Consider the following 25,562-nt stretch of genomic DNA (forward strand, 5'->3'; position numbering starts at 1 on the left):
GGCATAAGGCAGGGGCACAAGTGCTGGCTAGGCATAAGGCAGGGGCACAAGTGCTGGCTAGGCATAAGGCAGGGGCACAAGTGCTGGCTAGGCATAAGGCAGGGGCACAAGTGCTGGCTAGGCATAAGGCAGGGGCACAAGTGCTGGCTAGGCATAAGGCAGGGGCACAAGTGCTTGCTAGGCATAAGGAAGGGGCACACGTGCTGGCAAGGCATAAGACAGGGGCACACGTGCTGGCTAGGCATAAGGCAGGGGCACAGGTGCTGGATAGGCATAAGGCAGGGGCACAGGTGCTGGATAGGCATAAGGCAGGGGCACAGGTGCTGGCTAGGCATAAGGCAGGGGCACAGGTGCTGGCTAGGCATAAGGCAGGGGCACAAGTGCTGGCTAGGCATAAGGCAGGGGCACAAGTGCTGGCTAGGCATGAGGCAGGGGCACAAGAGCGGGCTAGGCATAAGGCAGGGGCACAAGAGCGGGCTAGGCATAAGGCAGGGGCAAAAGTGCGGGCTAGGCTTAAGGCAGAGGCACAAGTGCGGGCTAGGCTTAAGGCAGGGGCACAAGTGCGGGCTAGGCTTAAGGCAGGGGCACAAGTGCGGGCTAGGCATAAGGCAGGGGCACAAGTGCGGGCTAGGCATAAGGCAGGGGCACAAGTGCGGGCTAGGCATAAGGCAGGGGCACAAGTGCGGGCTAGGCATAAGGCAGGGGCACAAGTGCGGGCTAGCCATAAGGCAGGGGCACAAGTGCGGGCTAGGCATAAGGCAGGGGCACAAGTGCGGGCTAGGCATAAGGCAGGGGCACAAGTGCGGGCTAGGCATAAGGCAGGGGCACAAGTGCGGGCTAGGCATAAGGCAGGGGCACAAGTGCGGGCTAGGCATAAGGCAGGGGCACAAGTGCGGGCTAGGCATAAGGCAGGGGCACAAGTGCGGGCTAGGCATAAGGCAGTGGCACAAGTGCAGGCTAGGCATAAGGCAGGGGCACAAGTGCTGGCTAGGCATAGGGCAGGGGCACAAGTGCTGGCTAGGCATTGGGCAGGGGCACAAGTGCTGGCTAGGCATTGGGCAGGGGCACAAGTGCTGGCTAGGCATAGGGCAGTTGCACAAGTGCTGGCTAGGCATAGGGCAGGGGCACAAGTGCTGGCTAGGCATAAGGCAGGGGCACAAGTGCTGGCTAGGCATAAGGCAGGGGCACAAGTGCTGGCTAGGCATAGGGCAGGGGCACAAGTGCTGGCTAGGCATAGGGCAGGGGCACAAGTGCTGGCTAGGCATAGGGCAGGGGCACAAGTGCTGGCTAGGCATAGGGCAGTTGCACAAGTGCTGGCTAGGCATAGGGCAGGGGCACAAGTGCTGGCTAGGCATAAGGCAGGGGCACAAGTGCTGGCTATGCATAAGGCAGGGGCACAAGTGCTGGCTAGGCATAAGGCAGTGGCACAAGTGCTGGCTAGGCATAGGGCAGGGGCACAAGTGCTGGCTAGGCATAGGGCAGGGGCACAAGTGCTGGCTAGGCATAGGGCAGTTGCACAAGTGCTGGCTAGGCATAGGGCAGGGGCACAAGTGCTGGCTAGGCATAAGGCAGCGGCACAAGTGCTGGCTAGGCATAAGGCAGGGGCACAAGTGCTGGCTATGCATAAGGCAGGGGCACAAGTGCTGGCTAGGCATAAGGCAGGGGCACAAGTGCTGGCTAGGCATAAGGCAGGGGCACAAGTGCTGGCTAGGCATAAGGCAGGGGCACAAGTGCGGGCTAGGCATAAGGCAGGGGCACAAGTGCGGGCTAGGCATAAGGCAGGGGCACAAGTGCGGGCTAGGCATAAGGCAGGGGCACAAGTGCTGGCTAGGCATAAGGCAGGGGCACAAGTGCGGGCTAGGCATAAGGCAGGGGCACAAGTGCGGGCTGGGCACAAGTGCGGGCTAGGCATAAGGCAGGGGCACAAGTGCGGGCTAGGCATAAGGCAGTGGCACAAGTGCTGGCTAGGCATAAGGCAGGGGCACAAGTGCTGGCTAGGCATAAGGCAGGGGCACAAGTGCTGGCTAGGCATAGGGCAGGGGCACAAGTGCTGGCTAGGCATAGGGCAGTTGCACAAGTGCTGGCTAGGCATAGGGCAGGGGCACAAGTGCTGGCTAGGCATAAGGCAGGGGCACAAGTGCTGGCTAGGCATAAGGCAGGGGCACAAGTGCTGGCTAAGCATAAGGCAGGGGCACAAGTGCTGGCTAGGCATAAGGCAGGGGCACAAGTGCTGGCTAGGCATAAGGCAGGGGCACAAGTGCTGGCTAGGCATAAGGCAGGGGCACAAGTGCTGGCTAGGCATAAGGCAGGGGCACAAGTGCTGGCTAGGCATAAGGCAGGGGCACAAGTGCTGGCTAGGCATAAGGCAGGGGCACAAGTGCTGGCTAGGCATAAGGCAGGGGCAAAAGTGCTGGCTAGGCATAAGGCAGGGGCAAGAGTGCGGGCTAGGCATAAGGCAGGGGCAAGAGTGCGGGCTAGGCATAAGGCAGGGGCAAGAGTGCGGGCTAGGCATAAGGCAGGGGCAAGAGTGCGGGCTAGGCATAAGGCAGGGGCACGAGTGCGGGCTAGGCATAAGGCAGGGGCACAAGTGCGGGCTAGGCATAAGGCAGGGGCACAAGTGCGGGCTAGGCATAAGGCAGGGGCACAAGTGCGGGCTAGGCATAAGGCAGGGGCACAAGTGCGGGCTAGGCATAAGGCAGGGGCACAAGTGCGGGCTAGGCATAAGGCAGGGGCACAAGTGCGGGCTAGGCATAAGGCAGGGGCACAAGTGCGGGCTAGGCATAAGGCAGGGGCACAAGTGCGGGCTAGGCATAAGGCAGGGGCACAAGTGCGGGCTAGGCATAAGGCAGGGGCACAAGTGCGGGCTAGGCATAAGGCAGGGGCACAAGTGCGGGCTAGGCATAAGGCAGGGGCACAAGTGCGGGCTAGGCATAAGGCAGGGGCACAAGTGCGGGCTAGGCATAAGGCAGGGGCACAAGTGCGGGCTAGGCATAAGGCAGGGGCACAAGTGCGGGCTAGGCATAAGGCAGGGGCACAAGTGCGGGCTAGGCATAAGGCAGGGGCACAAGTGCGGGCTAGGCATAAGGCAGGGGCACAAGTGCGGGCTAGGCATAAGGCAGGGGCACAAGTGCGGGCTAGGCATAAGGCAGGGGCACAAGTGCGGGCTAGGCATAAGGCAGGGGCACAAGTGCGGGCTAGGCATAAGGCAGGGGCACAAGTGCGGGCTAGGCATAAGGCAGGGGCACAAGTGCGGGCTAGGCATAAGGCAGGGGCACAAGTGCGGGCTAGGCATAAGACAGGGGCACACGTGCGGGATAGGCATAAGGCAGGGGCACACGTGCGGGCTAGGCATAAGGCAGGGGCACACGTGCGGGCTAGGCATAAGGCAGGGGCACAAGTGCGGGCTAGGCATAAGGCAGGGGCACAAGTGCAGGCTAGGCATAAGGCAGGGGCACAAGTGCAGGCTAGGCATAAGGCAGGGGCACAAGTGCAGGCTAGGCATAAGGCAGGGGCACAAGTGCAGGCTAGGCATAAGGCAGGGGCACAAGTGCAGGCTAGGCATAAGGCAGGGGCACAAGTGCAGGCTAGGCATAAGGCAGGGGCACAAGTGCATGCTAGGCATAAGGCAGGGGCACACGTGCAGGCTAGGCATAAGGCAGGGGCACACGTGCAGGCTAGGAATAAGGCAGGGGCACACGTGCAGGCTAGGCATAAGGCAGGGGCACAAGTGCTGGCTAGGCATAAGGCAGGGGCACAAGTGCTGGCTAGGCATAAGGCAGGGGCACAAGTGCTGGCTAGGCATAAGGCAGGGGCACAAGTGCTGGCTAGGCATAAGGCAGGGGCACAAGTGCTGGCTAGGCATAAGGCAGGGGCACAAGTGCTGGCTAGGCATAAGTGCTGGCTAGGCATAAGGCAGGGGCACAAGTGCGGGCTAGGCATAAGGCAGGGGCACAAGTGCAGGCTAGGCATAAGGCAGGGGCACAAGTGCAGGCTAGGCATAAGGCAGGGGCACAAGTGCAGGCTAGGCATAAGGCAGGGGCACAAGTGCAGGCTAGGCATAAGGCAGGGGCACAAGTGCATGCTAGGCATAAGGCAGGGGCACACGTGCAGGCTAGGCATAAGGCAGGGGCACACGTGCAGGCTAGGAATAAGGCAGGGGCACACGTGCAGGCTAGGCATAAGGCAGGGGCACAAGTGCTGGCTAGGCATAAGGCAGGGGCACAAGTGCTGGCTAGGCATAAGGCAGGGGCACAAGTGCTGGCTAGGCATAAGGCAGGGGCACAAGTGCTGGCTAGGCATAAGGCAGGGGCACAAGTGCTGGCTAGGCATAAGTGCTGGCTAGGCATAAGGCAGGGGCACAAGTGCTGGCTAGGCATAAGGCAGGGGCGCAAGTGCTGGCTAGGCATAAGGCAGGGGCACAAGTGCTTGCTAGGCATAAGGCAGGGGCACAAGTGCTGGCAAGGCATAAGGCAGGGGCACACGTGCTGGCAAGGCATAAGGCAGGGGCACAAGTGCTGGCTAGGCATAAGGCAGGGGCACAAGTGCTGGCTAGGCATAAGGCAGGGGCACAAGTGCTGGCTAGGCATAAGGCAGGGGCACAAGTGCTGGCTAGGCATAAGGCAGGGGCACACGTGCAGGCTAGGCATAAGGCAGGGGCACAAGTGCTGGCTAGGCATAAGGCAGGGGCACAAGTGCAGGCTAGGCATAAGGCAGGGGCACAAGTGCAGGCTAGGCATAAGGCAGGGGCACAAGTGCAGGCTAGGCATAAGGCAGGAGCACAAGTGCAGGCTAGGCATAAGGCAGGGGCACAAGTGATGGCTACACATAAGGCATACGGCTAACTCTTTGCACTCTTTGCATAAAGGGATAGGCACCCTTAGGGGTGAAGAGCTAGCTTTCACCCCTCTACTTTGTACTTTGTTGTACAGTGCGGAGCCACTCCAAAACCCCCATGCTCCAAGCGACGAGGCACATCTTGTCTGTCCTCCGTAAAGGGGTAATGCCTTCGTCCCCAATTACAGTCGTGCATGTGCATTCAGACGGGACAAGAGCGAAGAGCGTAAAGCCTACCCTGTGTGCATAACCAACATGAAGCTAAAGACAAAAAAACAATAATGCAAGGGGCACAAGTGCAGGCTAGGCATAAGGCAGGGGCACAAGTGCTGGCTAGGCATAAGGCAGGGGCACAAGTGCTGGCTAGGCATAAGGCAGGGGCACAAGTGCTGGCTAGGCATAAGGCAGGGGCACAAGTGCTGGCTAGGCATAAGGCAGGGGCACAAGTGCTTGCTAGGCATAAGGAAGGGGCACACGTGCTGGCAAGGCATAAGACAGGGGCACACGTGCTGGCTAGGCATAAGGCAGGGGCACAGGTGCTGGATAGGCATAAGGCAGGGGCACAGGTGCTGGATAGGCATAAGGCAGGGGCACAGGTGCTGGCTAGGCATAAGGCAGGGGCACAGGTGCTGGCTAGGCATAAGGCAGGGGCACAAGTGCTGGCTAGGCATAAGGCAGGGGCACAAGTGCTGGCTAGGCATGAGGCAGGGGCACAAGAGCGGGCTAGGCATAAGGCAGGGGCACAAGAGCGGGCTAGGCATAAGGCAGGGGCAAAAGTGCGGGCTAGGCTTAAGGCAGAGGCACAAGTGCGGGCTAGGCTTAAGGCAGGGGCACAAGTGCGGGCTAGGCATAAGGCAGGGGCACAAGTGCGGGCTAGGCATAAGGCAGGGGCACAAGTGCGGGCTAGGCATAAGGCAGGGGCACAAGTGCGGGCTAGGCATAAGGCAGGGGCACAAGTGCGGGCTAGGCATAAGGCAGGGGCACAAGTGCGGGCTAGGCATAAGGCAGGGGCACAAGTGCGGGCTAGGCATAAGGCAGGGGCACAAGTGCGGGCTAGGCATAAGGCAGGGGCACAAGTGCGGGCTAGGCATAAGGCAGGGGCACAAGTGCGGGCTAGGCATAAGGCAGGGGCACAAGTGCGGGCTAGGCATAAGGCAGGGGCACAAGTGCGGGCTAGGCATAAGGCAGTGGCACAAGTGCAGGCTAGGCATAAGGCAGGGGCACAAGTGCTGGCTAGGCATAGGGCAGGGGCACAAGTGCTGGCTAGGCATTGGGCAGGGGCACAAGTGCTGGCTAGGCATTGGGCAGGGGCACAAGTGCTGGCTAGGCATAGGGCAGTTGCACAAGTGCTGGCTAGGCATAGGGCAGGGGCACAAGTGCTGGCTAGGCATAAGGCAGGGGCACAAGTGCTGGCTAGGCATAAGGCAGGGGCACAAGTGCTGGCTAGGCATAGGGCAGGGGCACAAGTGCTGGCTAGGCATAGGGCAGGGGCACAAGTGCTGGCTAGGCATAGGGCAGTTGCACAAGTGCTGGCTAGGCATAGGGCAGGGGCACAAGTGCTGGCTAGGCATAAGGCAGGGGCACAAGTGCTGGCTATGCATAAGGCAGGGGCACAAGTGCTGGCTAGGCATAAGGCAGTGGCACAAGTGCTGGCTAGGCATAGGGCAGGGGCACAAGTGCTGGCTAGGCATAGGGCAGGGGCACAAGTGCTGGCTAGGCATAGGGCAGTTGCACAAGTGCTGGCTAGGCATAGGGCAGGGGCACAAGTGCTGGCTAGGCATAAGGCAGCGGCACAAGTGCTGGCTAGGCATAAGGCAGGGGCACAAGTGCTGGCTATGCATAAGGCAGGGGCACAAGTGCTGGCTAGGCATAAGGCAGGGGCACAAGTGCTGGCTAGGCATAAGGCAGGGGCACAAGTGCTGGCTAGGCATAAGGCAGGGGCACAAGTGCGGGCTAGGCATAAGGCAGGGGCACAAGTGCGGGCTAGGCATAAGGCAGGGGCACAAGTGCGGGCTAGGCATAAGGCAGGGGCACAAGTGCTGGCTAGGCATAAGGCAGGGGCACAAGTGCGGGCTAGGCATAAGGCAGGGGCACAAGTGCGGGCTGGGCACAAGTGCGGGCTAGGCATAAGGCAGGGGCACAAGTGCGGGCTAGGCATAAGGCAGTGGCACAAGTGCTGGCTAGGCATAAGGCAGGGGCACAAGTGCTGGCTAGGCATAAGGCAGGGGCACAAGTGCTGGCTAGGCATAGGGCAGGGGCACAAGTGCTGGCTAGGCATAGGGCAGTTGCACAAGTGCTGGCTAGGCATAGGGCAGGGGCACAAGTGCTGGCTAGGCATAAGGCAGGGGCACAAGTGCTGGCTAGGCATAAGGCAGGGGCACAAGTGCTGGCTAAGCATAAGGCAGGGGCACAAGTGCTGGCTAGGCATAAGGCAGGGGCACAAGTGCTGGCTAGGCATAAGGCAGGGGCACAAGTGCTGGCTAGGCATAAGGCAGGGGCACAAGTGCTGGCTAGGCATAAGGCAGGGGCACAAGTGCTGGCTAGGCATAAGGCAGGGGCACAAGTGCTGGCTAGGCATAAGGCAGGGGCACAAGTGCTGGCTAGGCATAAGGCAGGGGCAAAAGTGCTGGCTAGGCATAAGGCAGGGGCAAGAGTGCGGGCTAGGCATAAGGCAGGGGCAAGAGTGCGGGCTAGGCATAAGGCAGGGGCAAGAGTGCGGGCTAGGCATAAGGCAGGGGCAAGAGTGCGGGCTAGGCATAAGGCAGGGGCACAAGTGCGGGCTAGGCATAAGGCAGGGGCACAAGTGCGGGCTAGGCATAAGGCAGGGGCACAAGTGCGGGCTAGGCATAAGGCAGGGGCACAAGTGCGGGCTAGGCATAAGGCAGGGGCACAAGTGCGGGCTAGGCATAAGGCAGGGGCACAAGTGCGGGCTAGGCATAAGGCAGGGGCACAAGTGCGGGCTAGGCATAAGGCAGGGGCACAAGTGCGGGCTAGGCATAAGGCAGGGGCACAAGTGCGGGCTAGGCATAAGGCAGGGGCACAAGTGCGGGCTAGGCATAAGGCAGGGGCACAAGTGCGGGCTAGGCATAAGGCAGGGGCACAAGTGCGGGCTAGGCATAAGGCAGGGGCACAAGTGCGGGCTAGGCATAAGGCAGGGGCACAAGTGCGGGCTAGGCATAAGGCAGGGGCACAAGTGCGGGCTAGGCATAAGGCAGGGGCACAAGTGCGGGCTAGGCATAAGGCAGGGGCACAAGTGCGGGCTAGGCATAAGGCAGGGGCACAAGTGCGGGCTAGGCATAAGGCAGGGGCACAAGTGCGGGCTAGGCATAAGGCAGGGGCACAAGTGCGGGCTAGGCATAAGGCAGGGGCACAAGTGCGGGCTAGGCATAAGGCAGGGGCACAAGTGCGGGCTAGGCATAAGGCAGGGGCACAAGTGCGGGCTAGGCATAAGGCAGGGGCACAAGTGCGGGCTAGGCATAAGGCAGGGGCACAAGTGCGGGCTAGGCATAAGGCAGGGGCACAAGTGCGGGCTAGGCATAAGGCAGGGGCACAAGTGCGGGCTAGGCATAAGACAGGGGCACACGTGCGGGATAGGCATAAGGCAGGGGCACACGTGCGGGCTAGGCATAAGGCAGGGGCACACGTGCGGGCTAGGCATAAGGCAGGGGCACAAGTGCGGGCTAGGCATAAGGCAGGGGCACAAGTGCAGGCTAGGCATAAGGCAGGGGCACAAGTGCAGGCTAGGCATAAGGCAGGGGCACAAGTGCAGGCTAGGCATAAGGCAGGGGCACAAGTGCAGGCTAGGCATAAGGCAGGGGCACAAGTGCAGGCTAGGCATAAGGCAGGGGCACAAGTGCATGCTAGGCATAAGGCAGGGGCACACGTGCAGGCTAGGCATAAGGCAGGGGCACACGTGCAGGCTAGGAATAAGGCAGGGGCACACGTGCAGGCTAGGCATAAGGCAGGGGCACAAGTGCTGGCTAGGCATAAGGCAGGGGCACAAGTGCTGGCTAGGCATAAGGCAGGGGCACAAGTGCTGGCTAGGCATAAGGCAGGGGCACAAGTGCTGGCTAGGCATAAGGCAGGGGCACAAGTGCTGGCTAGGCATAAGGCAGGGGCACAAGTGCTGGCTAGGCATAAGTGCTGGCTAGGCATAAGGCAGGGGCACAAGTGCGGGCTAGGCATAAGGCAGGGGCACAAGTGCAGGCTAGGCATAAGGCAGGGGCACAAGTGCAGGCTAGGCATAAGGCAGGGGCACAAGTGCAGGCTAGGCATAAGGCAGGGGCACAAGTGCAGGCTAGGCATAAGGCAGGGGCACAAGTGCATGCTAGGCATAAGGCAGGGGCACACGTGCAGGCTAGGCATAAGGCAGGGGCACACGTGCAGGCTAGGAATAAGGCAGGGGCACACGTGCAGGCTAGGCATAAGGCAGGGGCACAAGTGCTGGCTAGGCATAAGGCAGGGGCACAAGTGCTGGCTAGGCATAAGGCAGGGGCACAAGTGCTGGCTAGGCATAAGGCAGGGGCACAAGTGCTGGCTAGGCATAAGGCAGGGGCACAAGTGCTGGCTAGGCATAAGTGCTGGCTAGGCATAAGGCAGGGGCACAAGTGCTGGCTAGGCATAAGGCAGGGGCGCAAGTGCTGGCTAGGCATAAGGCAGGGGCACAAGTGCTTGCTAGGCATAAGGCAGGTGCACAAGTGCTGGCAAGGCATAAGGCAGGGGCACACGTGCTGGCAAGGCATAAGGCAGGGGCACAAGTGCTGGCTAGGCATAAGGCAGGGGCACAAGTGCTGGCTAGGCATAAGGCAGGGGCACAAGTGCTGGCTAGGCATAAGGCAGGGGCACAAGTGCTGGCTAGGCATAAGGCAGGGGCACACGTGCAGGCTAGGCATAAGGCAGGGGCACAAGTGCTGGCTAGGCATAAGGCAGGGGCACAAGTGCTGGCTAGGCATAAGGCAGGGGCACAAGTGCAGGCTAGGCATAAGGCAGGGGCACAAGTGCAGGCTAGGCATAAGGCAGGGGCACAAGTGCAGGCTAGGCATAAGGCAGGAGCACAAGTGCAGGCTAGGCATAAGGCAGGGGCACAAGTGATGGCTACACATAAGGCATACGGCTAACTCTTTGCACTCTTTGCATAAAGGGATAGGCACCCTTAGGGGTGAAGAGCTAGCTTTCACCCCTCTACTTTGTACTTTGTTGTACAGTGCGGAGCCACTCCAAAACCCCCATGCTCCAAGCGACGAGGCACATCTTGTCTGTCCTCCGTAAAGGGGTAATGCCTTCGTCCCCAATTACAGTCGTGCATGTGCATTCAGACGGGACAAGAGCGAAGAGCGTAAAGCCTACCCTGTGTGCATAACCAACATGAAGCTAAAGACAAAAAAACAATAATGCAAGGGGCACAAGTGCAGGCTAGGCATAAGGCAGGGGCACAAGTGCTGGCTAGGCATAAGGCAGGGGCACAAGTGCTGGCTAGGCATAAGGCAGGGGCACAAGTGCTGGCTAGGCATAAGGCAGGGGCACAAGTGCTGGCTAGGCATAAGGCAGGGGCACAAGTGCTGGCTAGGCATAAGGCAGGGGCACAAGTGCTGGCTAGGCATAAGGCAGGGGCACAAGTGCTGGCTAGGCATAAGGCAGGGGCACAAGTGCTTGCTAGGCATAAGGCAGGGGCACAAGTGCTGGCAAGGCATAAGGCAGGGGCACACGTGCTGGCAAGGCATAAGGCAGGGGCACAAGTGCTGGCTAGGCATAAGGCAGGGGCACAAGTGCTGGCTAGGCATAAGGCAGGGGCACAAGTGCTGGCTAGGCATAAGGCAGGGGCACACGTGCAGGCTAGGCATAAGGCAGGGGCACAAGTGCTGGCTAGGCATAAGACAGGGGCACAAGTGCTGGCTAGGCATAAGGCAGGGGCACAAGTGCAGGCTAGGCATAAGGCAGGGGCACAAGTGCAGGCGAGGCATAAGGCAGGGGCACAAGTGCAGGCTAGGCATAAGGCAGGAGCACAAGTGCAGGCTAGGCATAAGGCAGGGGCACAAGTGATGGCTACACATAAGGCATACGGCTAACTCTTTGCACTCTTTGCATAAAGGGATAGGCACCCTTAGGGGTGAAGAGCTAGCTTTCACCCCTCTACTTTGTACTTTGTTGTACAGTGCGGAGCCACTCCAAAACCCCCATGCTCCAAGCGACCAGGCACATCTTGTCTGTCCTCCGTAAATGGGTAATGCCTTCGTCCCCAATTACAGTCGTGCATGTGCATTCAGATGGGACAAGAGCGAAGAGCGTAAAGCCTGCCCTGTGTGCATAACTAACATGAAGCTAAAGACAAAAAAACAATAATGCAAGGGGCACAAGTGCTGGCTAGGCATAAGGCAGGGGCACAAGTGCAGGCTAGGCATAAGGCAGGGGCACAAGTGCTGGCTAGGCATAAGGCAGGGGCACAAGTGCTGGCTAGGCATAAGGCAGGGGCACAAGTGCTGGCTAGGCATAAGGCAGGGGCACAAGTGCTGGCTAGGCATAAGGCAGGGGCACAAGTGCTGGCTAGGCATAAGGCAGGGGCACAAGTGCTGGCTAGGCATAAGGCAGGGGCACAAGTGCTGGCTAGGCATAAGGCAGGGGCACAAGTGCTGGCTAGGCATAAGGCAGGGGCACAAGTGCTGGCTAGGCATAAGGCAGGGGCACAAGTGCTGGCTAGGCATAAGGCAGGGGCACAAGTGCTGGCTAGGCATAAGGCAGGGGCACAAGTGCTGGCTAGGCATAAGGCAGGGGCACAAGTGCTGGCTAGGCATAAGGCAGGGGCACAAGTGCTTGCTAGGCATAAGGAAGGGGCACACGTGCTGGCAAGGCATAAGGCAGGGGCACACGTGCTGGCTAGGCATAAGGCAGGGGCACAGGTGCTGGATAGGCATAAGGCAGGGGCACAGGTGCTGGATAGGCATAAGGCAGGGGCACAGGTGCTGGCTAGGCATAAGGCAGGGGCAGAAGTGCTGGCTAGGCATAAGGCAGGGGCACACGTGCTGGCTAGGCATAAGGCAGGGGCACACGTGCTGGCTAGGCATAAGGCAGGGGCACACGTGCAGGCTAGGCATAAGGCAGGGGCACACGTGCAGGCTAGGCATAAGGCAGGGGCACACGTGCAGGCTAGGCATAAGGCAGGGGCCCACGTGCAGGCTAGGCATAAGGCAGGGGCACAAGTGCTGGCTAGGCATAAGGCAGGGGCACAAGTGCTGGCTAGGCATAAGGCAGGGGCACAAGTGCTGGCTAGGCATAAGGCAGGGGCACAAGTCCTCTCTAGGCATAAGGCAGGGGCACAAGTGCTGGCTAGGCATAAGGCAGGGGCACAAGTGCTGGCTAGGCATAAGGCAGGGGCACAAGTGCTGGCTAGGCATAAGGCAGGGGCACAAGTGCTTGCTAGGCATAAGGAAGGGGCACACGTGCTGGCAAGGCATAAGGCAGGGGCACACGTGCTGGCTAGGCATAAGGCAGGGGCACAGGTGCTGGATAGGCATAAGGCAGGGGCACAGGTGCTGGCTAGGCATAAGGCAGGGGCACAGGTGCTGGCTAGGCATAAGGCAGGGGCACAGGTGCTGGCTAGGCATAAGGCAGGGGCACAAGTGCTGGCTAGGCATAAGGCAGGGGCACACGTGCAGGCTAGGCATAAGGCAGGGGCACACGTGCAGGCTAGGCATAAGACAGGGGCACACGTGCAGGCTAGGCATAAGGCAGGGGCACACGTGCAGGCTAGGCATAAGACAGGGGCACAAGTGCAGGCTAGGCATAAGGCAGGGGCACAAGTGCAGTCTAGGCATAAGGCAGGGGCACAAGTGCAGGCTAGGCATAAGGCAGGGGCACAAATGCAGGCTAGGCATAAGGCAGGGGCACAAGTGCAGGCTAGGCATAAGGCAGGGGCACAAATGCAGGCTAGGCATAAGGCAGGGGCACAAGTGCAGGCTAGGCATAAGGCAGGGGCACAAGTGCAAGCTAGGCATAAGGCAGGGGCACAAGTGCAGGCTAGGCATAAGGCAGGGGCACAAGTGCAGGCTAGGCATAAGGCAGGGGCACAAGTGCAGGCTAGATATAAGGCAGGGGCACAAGTGCAGGCTAGGCATAAGGCAGGGGCACAAGTGCAGGCTAGGCATAAGGCAGGTGCACAAGTGCAGGCTAGGCATAAGGCAGGGACACAAGTGATGGCTACACATAAGGCATACGGCTAACTCTTTGCACTCTTTGCATAAAGGGATAGGCACCCTTAGGGGTGAAGAGCTAGCTTTCACCCCTCTACTCTGTACTTTGTTGTACAGTGCGGAGCCACTCCATAACCCCCATGCTCCAAGCGACCAGGCACATCTTGTCTGTCCTCCGTAAATGGGTAATGCCTTCGTCCCCAATTACAGTAGTGCATGTGCATTCAGACGAGACAAGAGCGAAGAGCGTAAAGCCTGCCCTGTGTGCATAACTAACATGAAGCTAAAGACAAAAAAAACAATAATGCAAGGGGCACAAGTGCAGGCTAGGCATAAGGCAGGGGCACAAGTGCAGGCTAGGCATAAGGCAGGGGCACAAGTGCTGGCTAGGCATAAGGCAGGGGCACAAGTGCTGGCTAGGCATAAGGCAGGGGCACAAGTGCTGGCTAGGCATAAGGCAGGGGCACAAGTGCTGGCTAGGCATAAGGCAGGGGCACAAGTGCTGGCTAGGCATGAGGCAGGGGCACACGTGCAGGCTAGGCATAAGGCAGGGGCACACGTGCAGGCTAGGCATAAGGCAGGGGCACAAGTGCAGGCTAGGCATAAGGCAGGGGCACAAGTGCAGGCTAGGCATAAGGCAGGGGCACAAGTGCAGTCTAGGCATAAGGCAGGGGCACAAATGCAGGCTAGGCATAAGGCAGGGGCACAAGTGCTGGCTAGGCATAAGGCAGGGGCACAAGTGCTTGCTAGGCATAAGGAAGGGGCACACGTGCTGGCAAGGCATAAGGCAGGGGCACACGTGCTGGCTAGGCATAAGGCAGGGGCACAGGTGCTGGATAGGCATAAGGCAGGGGCACAGGTGCTGGATAGGCATAAGGCAGGGGCACAGGTGCTGGATAGGCATAAGGCAGGGGCACAGGTGCTGGCTAGGCATAAGGCAGGGGCAGAAGTGCTGGCTAGGCATAAGGCAGGGGCACACGTGCTGGCTAGGCATAAGGCAGGGGCACACGTGCTGGCTAGGCATAAGGCAGGGGCACACGTGCAGGCTAGGCATAAGGCAGGGGCACACGTGCAGGCTAGGCATAAGGCAGGGGCACACGTGCAGGCTAGGAATAAGGCAGGGGCACACGTGCAGGCTAGGCATAAGGCAGGGGCCCACGTGCAGGCTAGGCATAAGGCAGGGGCACAAGTGCTGGCTAGGCATAAGGCAGGGGCACAAGTGCTGGCTAGGCATAAGGCAGGGGCACAAGTGCTGGCTAGGCATAAGGCAGGGGCACAAGTCCTCTCTAGGCATAAGGCAGGGGCACAAGTGCTGGCTAGGCATAAGGCAGGGGCACAAGTGCTGGCTAGGCATAAGGCAGGGGCACAAGTGCTGGCTAGGCATAAGGCAGGGGCACAAGTGCTTGCTAGGCATAAGGAAGGGGCACACGTGCTGGCAAGGCATAAGGCAGGGGCACACGTGCTGGCTAGGCATAAGGCAGGGGCACAGGTGCTGGATAGGCATAAGGCAGGGGCACAGGTGCTGGCTAGGCATAAGGCAGGGGCACAGGTGCTGGCTAGGCATAAGGCAGGGGCACAAGTGCTGGCTAGGCATAAGGCAGGGGCACAAGTGCTGGCTAGGCATAAGGCAGGGGCACACGTGCAGGCTAGGCATAAGGCAGGGGCACACGTGCAGGCTAGGCATAAGGCAGGGGCACACGTGCAGGCTAGGCATAAGGCAGGGGCACACGTGCAGGCTAGGCATAAGACAGGGGCACAAGTGCAGGCTAGGCATAAGGCAGGGGCACAAGTGCAGTCTAGGCATAAGGCAGGGGCACAAGTGCAGGCTAGGCATAAGGCAGGGGCACAAATGCAGGCTAGGCATAAGGCAGGGGCACAAGTGCAGGCTAGGCATAAGGCAGGGGCACAAATGCAGGCTAGGCATAAGGCAGGGGCACAAGTGCAGGCTAGGCATAAGGCAGGGGCACAAGTGCAGGCTAGGCATAAGGCAGGGGCACAAGTGCAGGCTAGGCATAAGGCAGGGGCACAAGTGCAGGCTAGGCATAAGGCAGGGGCACAAGTGCAGGCTAGATATAAGGCAGGGGCACAAGTGCAGGCTAGGCATAAGGCAGGGGCACAAGTGCAGGCTAGGCATAAGGCAGGTGCACAAGTGCAGGCTAGGCATAAGGCAGGGACACAAGTGATGGCTACACATAAGGCATACGGCTAACTCTTTGCACTCTTTGCATAAAGGGATAGGCACCCTTAGGGGTGAAGAGCTAGCTTTCACCCCTCTACTCTGTACTTTGTTGTACAGTGCGGAGCCACTCCATAACCCCCATGCTCCAAGCGACCAGGCACATCTTGTCTGTCCTCCGTAAATGGGTAATGCCTTCGTCCCCAATTACAGTAGTGCATGTGCATTCAGACGAGACAAGAGCGAAGAGCGTAAAGCCTGCCCTGTGTGCATAACTAACATGAAGCTAAAGACAAAAAAAACAATAATGCAAGGGGCACAAGTGCAGGCTAGGCATAAGGCAGGGGCACAAGTGCAGGCTAGGCATAAGGCAGGGGCACAAGTGCTGGCTAGGCATAAGGCAGGGGCACAAGTGCTGGCTAGGCATAAGGCAGGGGCACAAGTGCTGGCTAGGCATAAGGCAGGGGCACAAGTGCTGGCTAGGCATAAGGCAGGGGCACAAGTGCTGGCTAGGCATGAGGCAGGGGCACACGTGCAGGCTAGGCATAAGGCAGGGGCACACGTGCAGGCTAGGCATAAGGCAGGGGCACAAGTGCAGGCTAGGCATAAGGCAGGGGCACAAGTGCAGGCTAGGCATAAGGCAGGGGCACAAGTGCAGTCTAGGCATAAGGCAGGGGCACAAATGCAGGCTAGGCATAAGGCAGGGGCACAAATGCAGGCTAGGCATAAGGCAGGGGCACAAGTGCAGGCTAGGCATAAGGCAGGGGCACAAGTGCTGGCTAGGCATAAGGCAGGGGCACAAGTGCTGGCTAGGCATAAGGCAGGGGCACAAGTGCTGGCTAGGCATAAGGCAGGGGCACAAGTGCTGGCTAGGCATAAGGCAGGGGCACAAGTGCAGGCTAGGCATAAGGCAGGGGCACGAGTGCTGGCTAGGCATAAGGCAGGGGCACACGTGCAGGCTAGGCATAAGGCAGGGGCACACGTGCAGGCTAGGCATAAGGCAGGGGCACACGTGCAGGCTAGGCATAAGGCAGGGGCACAAGAGCAGGCTAGGCATAAGGCAGGGGCACTAGTGCAGGCTAGGCATAAGGCAGGGGCACTAGTGCAGGCTAGGCATAAGGCAGGGGCACACGTGCAGGCTAGGCATAAGGCAGGGGCACAAGTGCAGGCTAGGCATAAGGCAGGGGCACAAGTGCAGGCTAGGCATAAGGCAGGAGCACAAGTGCAGGCTAGGCATAAGGCAGGGGCACAAGTGCAGGCTAGGCATAAGGCAGGGGCACAAGTGCAGGCTAGGCATAAGGCAGGGGCACAAGTGCAGGCTAGGCATGAGGCAGGGGCACACGTGCAGGCTACGCATGAGGCAGGGGCACACGTGCAGGCTAGGCATAAGGCAGGGGCACACGTGCAGGCTAGGCATAAGGCAGGGGCACTAGTGCATGCTAGGCATAAAGCAGGGGCACAAGTGCAGGCTAGGCATAAGGCAGGGGCACAAGTGCAGGCTAGGCATAAGGCAGGGGCACAAGTGCAGGCTAGGCATAAGGCAGGTGCACAAGTCCAGGCTAGGCACAAGTGCAGGCTAGGCGTAAGGCAGGGGCACAAGTGCGGGCTAGGCGTAAGGCAGGGGCACAAGTGCGGGCTAGGCGTAAGGCAGGGGCACAAGTGCGGGCTAGGCTTAAGGCAGGGGCACAAGTGCGGGCTAGGCATAAGGCAGGGGCACAAGTGCGGGCTAGGCATAAGGCAGGGGCACAAGTGCGGGCTAGGCATAAGGCAGGGGCACAAGTGCGGGCTAGGCATAAGGCAGGGGCACAAGTGCGGGCTAGGCATAAGGCAGGGGCACAAGTGCGGGCTAGGCATAAGGCAGGGGCACAAGTGCGGACTAGGCATAAGGCAGGGGCACAAGTGCGGGCTAGGCATAAGGCAGGGGCACACGTGCTGGCAAGGCATAAGGCAGGGGCACAAGTGCGGGCTAGGCATAAGGCAGGGGCACAAGTGCGGGCTAGGCATAAGGCAGGGGCACAAGTGCGGGCTAGGCATAAGGCAGGGGCACAAGTGCGGGCTAGGCATAAGGCAGGGGCACAAGTGCTGGCAAGGCATAAGGCAGGGGCACACGTGCTGGCAAGGCATAAGGCAGGGGCACAAGTGCTGGCTAGGCATAAGGCAGGGGCACAAGTGCTGGCTAGGCATAAGGCAGGGGCACCAGTGCTGGCTAGGCATAAGGCAGGGGCACAAGTGCTGGCTAGGCATAAGGCAGGGGCACAAGTGCAGGCTAGGCATAAGGCAGGGGCACAAGTGCAGGCTAGGCATAAGGCAGGGGCACAAGTGCAGGCTAGGCATAAGGCAGGTGCACAAGTGCAGGCTAGGCATAAGGCAGGGACACAAGTGATGGCTACACATAAGGCATACGGCTAACTCTTTGCACTCTTTGCATAATGGGATAGGCACCCTTAGGGGTGAAGAGCTAGCTTTCACCCCTCTACTCTGTACTTTGTTGTACAGTGCGGAGCCACTCCATAACCCCCATGCTCCAAGCGACCAGGCACATCTTGTCTGTCCTCCGTAAATGGGTAATGCCTTCGTCCCCAATTACAGTAGTGCATGTGCATTCAGACGGGACAAGAGCGAAGAGCGTAAAGCCTGCCCTGTGTGCATAACTAACATGAAGCTAAAGACAAAAAAAACAATAATGCAAGGGGCACAAGTGCAGGCTAGGCATAAGGCAGGGGCACAAGTGCAGGCTAGGCATAAGGCAGGGGCACAAGTGCTGGCTAGGCATAAGGCAGGGGCACAAGTGCTGGCTAGGCATAAGGCAGGGGCACAAGTGCTGGCTAGGCATAAGGCAGGGGCACAAGTGCTGGCTAGGCATAAGGCAGGGGCACAAGTGCTGGCTAGGCATGAGGCAGGGGCACACGTGCAGGCTAGGCATAAGGCAGGGGCACACGTGCAGGCTAGGCATAAGGCAGGGGCACAAATGCAGGCTAGGCATAAGGCAGGGGCACAAGTGCAGGCTAGGCATAAGGCAGGGGCACAAGTGCTGGCTAGGCATAAGGCAGGGGCACAAGTGCTGGCTAGGCATAAGGCAGGGGCACAAGTGCTGGCTAGGCATAAGGCAGGGGCACAAGTGCTGGCTAGGCATAAGGCAGGGGCACAAGTGCTGGCTAGGCATAAGGCAGGGGCACAAGTGCTGGCTAGGCATAAGGCAGGGGCACAAGTGCTGGCTAGGCATAAGGCAGGGGCACAAGTGCAGGCTAGGCATAAGGCAGGGGCACAAGTGCTGGCTAGGCATAAGGCAGGGGCACACGTGCAGGCTAGGCATAAGGCAGGGGCACACGTGCAGGCTAGGCATAAGGCAGGGGCACACGTGCAGGCTAGGCATAAGGCAGGGGCACAAGAGCAGGCTAGGCATAAGGCAGGGGCACTAGTGCAGGCTAGGCATAAGGCAGGGGCACTAGTGCAGGCTAGGCATAAGGCAGGGGCACATGTGCAGGCTAGGCATAAGGCAGGGGCACAAGTGCAGGCTAGGCATAAGGCAGGGGCACAAGTGCAGGCTAGGCATAAGGCAGGAGCACAAGTGCAGGCTAGGCATAAGGCAGGGGCACAAGTGCAGGCTAGGCATAAGGCAGGGGCACAAATGCAGGCTAGGCATGAGGCAGGGGCACACGTGCAGGCTACGCATGAGGCAGGGGCACACGTGCAGGCTAGGCATAAGGCAGGGGCACACGTGCAGGCTAGGCATAAGGCAGGGGCACAAGTGCAGGCTAGGCATAAGGCAGGGGCACTAGTGCATGCTAGGCATAAGGCAGGGGCACTAGTGCATGCTAGGCATAAAGCAGGGGCACAAGTGCAGGCTAGGCATAAGGCAGGGGCACAAGTGCAGGCTAGGCATAAGGCAGGGGCACAAGTGCTGGCTAGGCATAAGGCAGGGGCACAAGTGCAGGCTAGGCACAAGTGCAGGCTAGGCGTAAGGCAGGGGCACAAGTGCGGGCTAGGCGTAAGGCAGGGGCACAAGTGCGGGCAAGGCGTAAGGCAGGGGCACAAGTGCGGGCTAGGCATAAGGCAGGGGCACAAGTGCGGGCTAGGCATAAGGCAGGGGCACAAGTGCGGGCTAGGCATAAGGCAGGGGCACAAGTGCGGGCTAGGCATAAGGCAGGGGCACAAGTGCGGGCTAGGCATAAGGCAGGGGCACAAGTGCGGGCTAGGCATAAGGCAGGGGCACAAGTGCGGGCTAGGCATAAGGCAGGGGCACAAGTGCGGGCTAGGCATAAGGCAGGGGCACAAGTGCGGGCTAGGCATAAGGCAGGGGCACAAGTGCTTGCTAGGCATAAGGCAGGGGCACAAGTGCTGGCAAGGCATAAGGCAGGGGCACACGTGCTGGCAAGGCATAAGGCAGGGGCACAAGTGCTGGCTAGGCATAAGGCAGGGGCACAAGTGCTTGCTAGGCATAAGGCAGGGGCACAAGTGCTGGCAAGGCATAAGGCAGGGGCACACGTGCTGGCAAGGCATAAGGCAGGGGCACAAGTGCTGGCTAGGCATAAGGCAGGGGCACAAGTGCTGGCTAGGCATAAGGCAGGGGCACCAGTGCTGGCTAGGCATAAGGCAGGGGCACAAGTGCTGGCTAGGCATAAGGCAGGGGCACAAGTGCTGGCTAGGCATAAGGCAGGGGCACAGGTGCTGGCTAGGCAAAAGGCAGGGGCACAAGTGCTGGCTAGGCATAAGGCAGGGGCACAAGTGCTGGCTAGGCATAAGGCAGGGGCACAAGTGCTGGCTAGGCATAAGGCAGGGGCACACGTGCAGGCTAGGCATAAGGCAGGGGCACAAATGCAGGCTAGGCATAAGGCAGGGGCACAAATGCAGGCTAGGCATAAGGCAGGGGCACAAATGCAGGCTAGGCATAAGGCAGGGGCACAAGTGCTGGCTAGGCATAAGGCAGGGGCACAAGTGCTGGCTAGGCATAAGGCAGGGGCACAAGTGCTGGCTAGGCATAAGGCAGGGGCACAAGTGCTGGCTAGGCATAAGGCAGGGGCACAAGTGCTGGCTAGGCATAAGGCAGGGGCACAAGTGCTGGCTAGGCATAAGGCAGGGGCACACGTGCTAGCTAGGCATAAGGCAGGGGCACACGTGCAGGCTAGGCATAAGGCAGGAGCACAAGTGCAGGCTAGGCATAAGGCAGGGGCACAAGTGCAGGCTAGGCATAAGGCAGGGGCACAAGTGCAGGCTAGGAATAAGGCAGGGGCACAAGTGCAGGCTAGGCATAAGGCAGGGGCACAAGTGCAGGCTAGGCATAAGGCAGGGGCACTAGTGCAGGCTAGGCATAAGGCAGGGGCACACGTGCAGGCTAGGCATAGGGCAGGGGCACAAGTGCAGGCTAGGCATAAGGCAGGGGCACAAGTGCAGGCTAGGCATAAGGCAGGGGCACAAATGCATGCTAGGCATAAGGCAGGGGCACAAGTGCAGGCTAGGCATAAGGCAGGGGCACAAATGCAGGCTAGGCATAAGGCAGGGGCACGAGTGCTGGCTAGGCATAAGGCAGGGGCACAAGTGCAGGCTAGGCATAAGGCAGGGGCACGAGTGCTGGCTAGGCATAAGGCAGGGGCACACGTGCAGGCTAGGCATAAGGCAGGGGCACACGTGCAGGCTAGGCATAAGGCAGGGGCACACGTGCAGGCTAGGCATAAGGCAGGGGCACAAGTGCAGGCTAGGCATAAGGCAGTGGCACAAGTGCAGGCTAGGCATAAGGCAGGGGCACTAGTGCAGGCTAGGCATAAGGCAGGGGCACTAGTGCAGGCTAGGCATAAGGCAGGGGCACTAGTGCAGGCTAGGCATAAGGCAGGGGCACTAGTGCAGGCTAGGCATAAGGCAGGGACACACGTGCAGGCTAGGCATAAGGCAGGGGCACAAGTGCAGGCTAGGCATAAGGCAGGAGCATAAGGCAGGAGCACAAGTGCAGGCTAGGCATAAGGCAGGGGCACAAGTGCAGGCTAGGCATAAGGCAGGGGCACAAGTGCAGGCTAGGCATAAGGCAGGGGCACAAGTGCAGGCTAGGCATGAGGCAAGGGCACACGTGCAGGCTACGCATGAGGCAGGGGCACACGTGCAGGCTACGCATGAGGCAGGGGCACACGTGCAGGCTAGGCATAAGGCAGGGGCACACGTGCAGGCTAGGCATAAGGCAGGGGCACAAGTGCAGGCTAGGCATAAGGCAGGGGCACTAGTGCATGCTAGGCATAAGGCAGGGGCACTAGTGCATGCTAGGCATAAAGCAGGGGCACAAGTGCAGGCTAGACATAAGGCAGGGGCACAAGTGCAGGCTAGGCATAAGGCAGGGGCACAAGTGCAGGCTAGGCATAAGGCAGGGGCACAAGTGCAGGCTAGGCATAAGGCAGGGGCACAAGTGCAGGCTAGGCATAAGGCAGGGGCACAAGTGCAGGCTAGGCATAAGGCAGGGGCACAAATGCAGGCTAGTCATAAGGCAGGGGCACAAGTGCAGGCTAGGCATAAGGCAGGGGCACAAGTGCAGGCTAGGCATAAGGCAGGGGCACAAGTGCAGGCTAGGCATAAGGCAGGGGAACAAGTGCAGGCTAGGCATAAGGCAGGGGCACAAGTGCAGGCTAGGCATAAGGCAGGGGCACAAGTGCAGGCTAGGCATAAGGCAGGGGCACAAGTGCAGGCTAGGCATAAGGCAGGGGCACAAGTGCAGGCTAGGCATAAGGCAGGGGCACAAGTGCAGGCTAGGCATAAGGCAGGGGCACAAGTGCAGGCTAGGCATAAGGCAGGGGCACAAGTGCAGGCTAGGCATAAGGCAGGGGCACACGTGCAGGCTAGGCATAAGGCAAGGGCACAAGTGCAGGCTAGGCATAAGGCAGGGGCACAAGTGCAGGCTAGGCATAAGGCAGGGGCACAAATGCAGGCTAGGCATAAGGCAGGGGCACAAATGCAGGCTAGGCATAAGGCAGGGGCACAAATGCAGGCTAGGCATAAGGCAGGGGCACAAATGCAGGCTAGGCATAAGGCAGGGGCACAAATGCAGGCTAGGCATAAGGCAGGGGCACAAATGCAGGCTAGGCATAAGGCAGGGGCACAAGTGCAGGCTAGGCATAAGGCAGGGGCACAAGTGCAGGCTAGGCATAAGGCAGGGGCACAAGTGCAGGCTAGGCATAAGGCAGGGGCACAAGTGCAGGCTAGGCATAAGGGAGGTGCACAAGTGCAGGCTAGGCATAAGGCAGGGGCACAAGTGATGGCTACACATAAGGCATACGGCTAACTCTTTGCACTCTTTGCATAAAGAATTAGGCACCCTTAGGGGTGAAGAGCTAGCTTTCACCCCTCTACTCTGTACTTTGTTGTACAGTGCGGAGCCACTCCATAACCCCCATGCTCCAAGCGACCAGGCACATCTTGTCTGTCCTCCGTAAATGGGTAATGCCTTCGTCCCCAATTACAGTCGTGCATGTGCATTCAGACGGGACAAGAGCGAAGAGCGTAATGCCTGCCCTGTGTGCATAACTAACATGAAGCTAAAGACAAAAAAACAATAATGCAAGGGGCACAAGTGCTGGCTAGGCATAAGGCAGGGGCACAAGTGCAGGCTAGGCATAAGGCAGGGGCACAAGTGCGGGCTAGGCATAAGGCAGGGGCACAAGTGCGGGCTAGGCATAAGGCAGGGGCACACGTGCGGGCTAGGCATAAGGCAGGGGCACACGTGCAGGCTAGGCATAAGGCAGGGGCACAAGTGCAGGCTAGGCATAAGGCAGGGGCACAAGTGCAGGCTAGGCATAAGGCAGGGGCACAAGTGCAGGCTAGGCATAAGGCAGGGGAACAAGTGCAGGCTAGGCATAAGGCAGGGGCACAAGTGCAGGCTAGGCATAAGGCAGGGGCACAAGTGCAGGCTAGGCATAAGGCAGGGGCACAAGTGCAGGCTAGGCATAAGGCAGGGGCACAAGTGCAGGCTGGGCATAAGGCAGGGGCACAAGTGCAGGCTGGGCATAAGGCAGGGGCACAAGTGCAGGCTGGGCATAAGGCAGGGGCACAAGTGCAGGCTGGGGATAAGGCAGGGGCACAAGTGCAGGCTGGGCATAAGGCAGGGGCACAAGTGCAGGCTAGGCATAACGCAGGGGCACACGTGCAGGCTAGGCATAAGGCAGGGGCACACGTGCAGGCTAGGCATAAGGCAGGGGCACAAGTGCTGGCTAGGCATAAGGCAGGGGCACAAGTGCTGGCTAGGCATAAGGCAGGGGCACAAGTGCTGGCTAGGCATAAGGCAGGGGCACAAGTGCTGGCTAGACATAAGGCAGGGGCACAAGTGCTAACTAGGCATAAGGCAGGGGCACAAGTGCTGGCTAGGCATAAGACAGGGGCACAAGTGCTGGCTAGGCAAAAGGCAGGGGCACAAGTGCTGGCTAGGCATAAGGCAGGGGCACAAGTGCTGGCTAGGCATAAGGCAGGGGCACAAGTGCTGGCTAGGCATAAGGCAGGGGCACAAGTGATGGCTAGGCATAAGGCAGGGGCACAAGTGCAGGCTAGGCATAAGGCAGGGGCACAAGTGCAGGCTAGGCATAAGGCAGGGGCACAAGTGCAGGCTAGGCATAAGGCAGGGGCACAAGTGCAGGCTAGGCATAAGGCAGGGGCACAAGTGCAGGCTAGGCATAAGGCAGGGGCACAAGTGCAGGCTAGGCATAAGGCAGGGGCACAAGTGCAGGCTAGGCATAAGGCAGGGGCACAAGTGCAGGCTAGGCATCAGGCAGGGGCACAAGTGCAGGCTAGGCATAAGGCAGGGGCACAAGTGCAGGCTAGGCATAAGGCAGGGGCACAAGTGCAGGCTAGGCATAAGGGAGGTGCACAAGTGCAGGCTAGGCATAAGGCAGGGGCACAAGTGATGGCTACACATAAGGCATACGGCTAACTCTTTGCACTCTTTGCATAAAGGGATAGGCACCCTTAGGTGTGAAGAGCTAGCTTTCACCCCTCTACTCTGTACTTTGTTGTACAGTGCGGAGCCACTCCATAACCCCCATGCATAAGGCAGGGGCACAAGTGCGGGCTAGGCATAAGGCAGGGGCACAAGTGCTGGCTAGGCATAAGGCAGGGGCACAAGTGCTGGCTAGGCATAAGGCAGGGGCACAAGTGCTGGCTAGGCATAAGGCAGGGGCACAAGTGCTGGCTAGGCATAAGGCAGGGGCACAAGTGCTGGCTAGGCATAAGGCAGGGGCACAAGTGCTGGCTAGGCATAAGGCAGGGGCACAAGTGCTGGCTAGGCATAAGGCAGGGGCACAAGTGCTGGCTAGGCATAAGGCAGGGGCACAAGTGCTGGCTAGGCATAAGGCAGGGGCACAAGTGCTGGCTAGGCATAAGGCAGGGGCACAAGTGCTGGCTAGGCATAAAGCAGGGGCACAAGTGCTTGCTAGGCATAAGGCAGGGGCACAAGTGCTGGCAAGGCATAAGGCAGGGGCACAAGTGCTGGCAAGGCATAAGGCAGGGGCACACGTGCTGGCAAGGCATAAGGCAGGGGCACAAGTGCTGGCTAGGCATAAGGCAGGGGCACAAGTGCTGGCTAGGCATAAGGCAGGGGCACAAGTGCTGGCTAGGCATAAGGCAGGGGCACAGGTGCTGGCTAGGCATAAGGCAGGGGCACAGGTGCTGTCTAGGCATAAGGCAGGGGCACAGGTGCTGGCTAGGCATAAGGCAGGGGCACAAGTGCTGGCTAGGCATAAGGCAGGGGCACACGTGCAGGCTAGGCATAAGGCAGGGGCACAAATGCAGGCTAGGCATAAGGCAGGGGCACAAATGCAGGCTAGGCATAAGGCAGGGGCACAAGTGCAGGCTAGGCATAAGGCAGGGGCACAAGTGCAGGCTAGGAATAAGGCAGGGGCACAAGTGCAGGCTAGGCATAAGGCAGGGGCACACGTGCAGGCTAGGCATAAGGCAGGGGCACAAGTGCAGGCTAGGCATAAGGCAGGGGCACAAGTGCAGGCTAGGCATAAGGCAGGGTCACAAGTGCAGGTTAGGCATAAGGCAGGGGCACACGTGCAGGCTAGGCATAAGGCAGGGGCACAAGTGCAGGCTAGGCATAAGGCAGGGGCACAAGTGCAGGCTAGGCATAAGGCAGGGGCACAAGTGCAGGCTAGGCATAAGGCAGGGGCACAAGTGCAGGCTAGGCATAAGGCAGGGGCACAAGTGCAGGCTAGGCATAAGGCAGGGGATCAAGTGCTGGCTAGGCATAAGGCAGGGGCACAAGTGCTGGCTACGCATAAGGCAGGGGCACAAGTGCTGGCTAGGCATAGGGCAGGGGCACAAGTGATGGGTAGGCATAAGGCAGGGGCACGAGTGCTGGCTAGGCATAAGGCAGGGGCACGAGTGCAGGCTAGGCATAAGGCAGG

This window comes from Ranitomeya imitator, chromosome 1, assembly GCF_032444005.1.
Source record: "Ranitomeya imitator isolate aRanImi1 chromosome 1, aRanImi1.pri, whole genome shotgun sequence".
In the NCBI taxonomy this organism is placed as follows: Eukaryota; Metazoa; Chordata; class Amphibia; order Anura; family Dendrobatidae; genus Ranitomeya; species Ranitomeya imitator.